The sequence below is a fragment of the Corvus cornix genome, chromosome Z, assembly GCF_000738735.6.
Source record: "Corvus cornix cornix isolate S_Up_H32 chromosome Z, ASM73873v5, whole genome shotgun sequence".
Taxonomy (NCBI): Eukaryota; Metazoa; Chordata; class Aves; order Passeriformes; family Corvidae; genus Corvus; species Corvus cornix.
Genome location: NC_046357.1, coordinates 46,338,196 through 46,344,060, shown reverse-complemented (window position 1 = coordinate 46,344,060; position 5,865 = coordinate 46,338,196). Strand labels below are relative to the sequence as shown.

At 36.0% G+C, this 5,865-nt stretch overlaps 1 long non-coding RNA gene across 1 annotated transcript; it reads left to right on the top strand.

Moving 5' to 3' along the window:
- The first annotated feature begins 741 nt into the window (after positions 1–741).
- LOC109144849 lies at positions 742–3,033 on the top strand. The gene is made up of 3 exons (XR_002045838.3): positions 742–887; positions 1,482–1,561; positions 2,668–3,033. It is a non-coding gene; the product is annotated as an uncharacterized LOC109144849 (long non-coding RNA).
- Positions 3,034–5,865: the final 2,832 nt, after the last annotated feature.

The window sequence follows — 5,865 nt, the reverse complement described above, 5'->3', positions numbered from 1 at the left end:
GATATCAACCTTCTATTCTAAAAAAGATTTCAGCATTTTTTTCAGTGGGACTTGCCAACCCTGTTTTACACAGCTAGTTTTAAGCATTCAGTTTTAAACAAATATGTGGTCACTCTATTACATTTATAAACTAAGAATGGCAGATGCAGTCTATGCCTCTGTTTTTTATTCTTTTTTATTTCACAAGTTTTTATTCTTTTTTCTAGAGGAATTCCTCCCAATATATACATTTTATTCCTCCTTCTTAAGCATCTGTACAAGATTATTCTTTGTGTTATGCTCACTATCCTCAATCTTCCAAAAGTTACAACTCTCAAGATTAGTATATTTAGAAAATAGGCCTTTTAAATTGTTCTGAGAGGATTTCTCCCCAACTGAGTATAATTTTCATTAAGCAACATTCTAAGTATTACAGAAAGGCTAACAGATGCTCACACTCTATCTTATGGTCTAAGAAAATGCTGAACATATTGATAGATGTAGCAACAAATCCTGCTTTAAGTAAGTGGAACATCCTAAATAATCATGTTAAACTTCTTGTTTATTCTGGTAGGTAATAATAGGATTTGAACACAGAGTGCTGCTGAAACTGTAAAACACACTTCAGTGCCAGGGGAAGAAAATGTCATTACTACTACAAATCAAGGGAGATTATTTAATTAGGACCACTTCATCCTTTAAGCAAATAAAAGAACCTGAGTCTACCTTACTTCTTTCTGACTCCCACCATCAGTGCTCTGAATCATTTTGATCAAAAGCATGGTTTAAATCCACATCATATGCTTCCATAACACCTACTTTACACTTATTAGCTGTTTCTAAGCTTCTTCTAAATGAAATGGGGGCAACCATAATTTCTGACCATGTCTTCCAGAAATAGATTCCTCGTAAGTATTTAATCTTGCTTTCTCTTCTTTCCTCTGTTTCCTATGGTCAATTATCCTGTTTTCTGCTGTTATTTCTTTTGCTAATCACAACATTTTACAGCCTTGTTCTGAAGCCTATATTCCACACTATTAAGACCTTATTATGTATTCACACTGCAAATGCAGGAGCTTTTCAGTGTAGGCGCTCTGTCTTTGCCATTATAGTAAACTCAGAGCCTGTCTTTGCACCTTTTATCCTTTAAAAGCTTTATCTTAAAATGGTAGTAATCTTCATAGGTTATTTATGCTTTAATGTGTTATGAATAACTCAATAACTAATTATTATGATAATGCAGGTAAAATATTTACAACAGTATCAGATATATTGTATTACAGCTAAAGCTGCTTATGTACTAATGACTATCAGAAAATACTCACTGGACCTTCAAAGGCATATTATCTCAGTGCACAGACATAGGATTCCTGTAAGTCCTTTCATTTCTGAGTCATTGTAATTATTTGTTTTCCCCTCATTCTTTTGCTTTCATGGTTAAGTTCTGATCAATTCTGAGTATTTGCTTTCATAATATTCTTTTCTCTCCTTTTCTTCTGTAGAAAGAAAAAGAAATAATCCCAGAGGCCAAAATTCTTTTTCATGTTTTCTATATTACAGAATCAAAAAGACCATTGCTTTGGTATGTATGAACACCTCCGTTGTGTATTTGGGTTGAAGAAATGACAGAATTTGGGTTGCAAAAAAACCAAAGGAATCAGGTTTTGTGCAGTATTAGTCAAATATTCAGTATGATTTTATCCAAAGGGTGCTTTTTCTTAAGTATTGCAGTAACAGCACAATCACTACTGCCAGTTAGTAGCATGATTTCCAGGCACAGGAAATGAAGAATACACTGTAACTCACCTTCTTTTGTAATATGTATTGCTATGTTCGTGACATCCAAGTATCACCTGAAATGGAGACTGAATGAAACATACCCATGTAAATATTTTTTAAGTAAAAAAGAAAAGTAGGAATGCAAACATTCTGATACACTGGAATAATTTAATATTGTGAAGTAAAATAAAAAAAAAAAGGAGTGAGTCTGGAGTTCAAGCCTAGAGCTTTCTTGATTAACTTTTCCCCCATTGATATAGAGTCAGGGTCCATGCTTCCAAAAATACTTTAGGAAAAATTGCAAGTAAGATTAAGAATTTTGAGAAATACTCTGCTATTTTTTAAACCCCCAAATTTTTACACAATTTCTAAGTAATCTTTTTTTTTACTCTCAAAATAGTATATAATAACATAACTGAAGTTAATATGCAAAAGATGTTGGGTTTGTGGCTATGTGCATCATAGGTCTGTTATGTCGGTGAATGGTACAGGCTTTTATGGCCAAGATAAAAAGTATTGCCCAGGTTTATACAGGCAAAAATCCTTATACACTCAGAATAAGTCACCTTGAAAAAATCTGTCAGCAAATGGACAAGTGGTCTGAACCACCAGGATTAGGAGGCAGAAGACTCCCTTATGTTTCTTTATAAACACAGAGTGAGCAAGGCCACTTATATGATTTAGTCTTTCTCTCACTGCTGCACACTCACGCACAGGTTTGAAGGAAGTGTGATCCAAACAGCAGGTATGGAGTAGGGTGGATACATGACAGGTAACTATATTGCAGACTGAGACAAAATTGTTACAAACACGTTCGCTGTTGTTAAATGTTATATTGTTAATTGGTTATGCTGGGGCTGGATTTTGTAAGAGTTAAAGTTAATTAATATCGGTGCTCAAACTGTACAGGTGCAACACTCCCATGTAATCACTAGATGCCAATAGCCTGTGAGGTGTCTTACATCGCCCTAACATCCTGGGACATGGTTGGTGGGCTCAAAGAACCAATGGGAAGGAGAATGGAGGAAATGATGGACAGGAACACTTCCCGAAATGAGCCAAATAAGACCCTAAAAGGACCAAAGGGAAAGTGGATTGAAAAATGAACCAATCATGGTGAACCAGAGGCTATAAGAACTCTTGCGGGGTTTCGCCCCACATCCCCCTCTCATTACCTTTGCGTACGGGGAGCGCCCAGCCTCTCGAGAGTGCTGAACCTTTCTGCTTTGTCACTGGGGTCCTGAGCCTATCCTGGGTCGCTGCTTCCAGCTGTCATTTGTGTTCTGTTTAATAAATCAGTTAAACCTGTTCAGGTGACTGACCATTCATTTCATTTTTGGAGAACTTGGGACACAATGAAGGGTGAAGACCTGCATAGAAATTACAATGCACCATGCAGAATGCTGGTATGAAGCTCAATTTTTTCAATAACAGGTTAGAGGTCATCATGGGGAAGTGAGTGAGTGACTATGTTTACTTGGTTAATGGCTGGGGTTACACCTCAGTTTAGTGAAAAACTATTTCAAGAACATCAGCATTTAAATACTCCAGTATTTTCATTTGCTAGCTGATTAGTTCTGAAAAATATATTGTTTAATATCTGTTTAATCTAGATGGAGATGCCACATTTTTTCTAGGTTATGTTGAATGCCATCTAGTTTGTTAGGGCTTGGTTAGGCACTAGACTATTGCAGTGTTTAGGTTAAAAATCATGAAAGATCAAAACTTCTTGAGAAAATGCTACAATGAGAGAGCCTCATTGGAACCCCATCTCCAAGGTGGGTGTTGAGCATACCTGCAGAGTGAGCCTTCAGGGCTTGCACTAGGCTTTTGATTTCTGATTTGCATGCAAAATTAGAGAATGAAAGTTTGGGAGGACAACAGTAGCGCTGAGAAGTAATTCCACATGCAAGGAGATCTATTCAAGAAATCAATATTGACCATCTTCTTGAGCACAAATAGTAAGAGCAATTGCATATGTTTCTTGGGTTTAATTTTTGGCTATGAATTTATTTTGCTCTGACATGTTATTCCAGGAGCCATGCCAGTGTCCTAAGGATGCTTGAAGAGCATATGGTTTCTGGGCAGCATCTTTTCTGCCAGTCCTTGCTAACCTGTACGTCTTCTTTTCCACAGCACCCTGAACAATTGAAGAGTGCAGATCCCTTCTAGGCAATTTCTACTCCTGCCTCCTAGGAGTGGGGACAAAGGATGTTCAATTCTTGCATTATTTGTTCAAATATTCCTTTGAAATTCAGTGCATTCTCACTTTTCTGGCATAGAATTCTGTGTCAACAAATGAAGAAGTATTATATATATCTAAACAAAAAAATAATTTCTTTATCTAGAGCACAATCTAAAGTTCTGCCGAAAATGATAGCAGGAAAACCCCAATACTAACATAAGCTTTCAAACGGATATGAGTCTTATAAAAGAGATCAGTGATAGCTGCTTGCTCTTCCCTCAGTTGTGTGAAAGTATTGTTTAATTATGGATCAAGTTCAGCCTTTAGCTCCTTGACCAATGTTGATTATTCCTTCCATTTTCTTCTGTGGCATCATGCTGAGCAGGAATGATGCACAGATATAACTGGCATTATTTAGCTGCCTATATTCTCTAGAGAATATAAAAAGACTGTAAAAGGAAAGAAGAAGAAATTTAAAAAAAAAAAACCAAAACCAAAAACCCTTGGAGCACTTTGAATTAAAGGAAAAAGATAGAATAGCAAAAATTGGATCTAAAACAATAAAGTAAAACTCTCTCTGGGCAAGAGATCTGAGAAATACACACAATTCCCATTCTTTTTAGGCACGTAAATTAAAATATATATAGTTTTTTTGATCAAAATATATAAAACAGAAGTCTTGTAATTTTAACGGTTATTGTTGACCCAAAACAGTCTGTGTCTGAATAGACCATTTTTCAATTTTTTAAAAATTTTTTGGTTTTATTTGTAAAATAAAATTTGCCTCAAGGGAAGCTTATTTTGGCCTAAGATGGTTATCCAGCACAAGAAAGCAACTTGTCCCATCTGAGGCATTTGGAACATTGTTAGTCCTTGAAGTTCTGATTGAATAAAAAACCAAGGAGAGTTTACAATGTAAACCCATGGGTTTTAAACAAAATTTCTACACACCTCAGCAGCTGTTGCTGTGGTTTCAGAGTTTTTGCACTTACTGACAATTCAGGAAATTTATGGGTTTCAATATGGTATATCAGGATCACTCCTGTGCACAGCGTCTTCTGGATAGAGACAGAGAAATAGCTAAAATTGATACTATGCACTTATGTCTGAACTTCTTTGAATGTCTTTATGGTACATTCAATGTTTGTTCTTCTGTGAGAATGTGGTTCAGTATGATTTCACCATATGTGTTGATTTCCTATGAGATAAAATATTTTTAACAATGCTTTATCCCAAACATATTTTAATTAATATAAGTGCAAGGGAGCAAAAATTTGGAACAGTTTCTGCACTTTAGCCACAAGTAAGAAGCATGTTTTTTATATACTTGAACCAAAGCCAGTAAGGCACAATTAAGACTGTCAACTTGGCCTGAACAATTGACAGTTGCGCACTGAGAGCAACAGAGTAAAGCTGCTAAGGTCACTAAGCTGCTAAGCCCATGTATCTAGCTGTGTATCTTGCACAGTTTACGTACCATTTTGTCCTTCTGGAAATCACTGGTGATAAATGAAAACAGCAACCCCAACTAATTAAGCAACACTAGTTTCTACCTTTGCAGGACAACAGAAACCATGCCATTTTTATTGCACCTATGTGCTATTTAATCCCGTCAGTACCCCATGTGCTTCTATTAGGTTTAAAATTCCTGAGAGTTTAAATGAGAACATGGCCAAAATGTGCAACATCCACTGTGGAGTGTACACAGTCATGACAAAGCATTATTAGGAAAATAAAAATTCTTAATTCTTGTTAGTCTAATCACTTAAGTTATTATTACAGAATAACAATCAGTGCTGCAAATCCTGAGGAAAAGACCAAATTTTAAAGCTGAAATGCCATAGTGATGTGTCATAAGGAATCCCAGAAATCTATTCTAAACAAGAGCAGGCTCTACCTTCTTCTGCAGCCTGTGTCTGTCA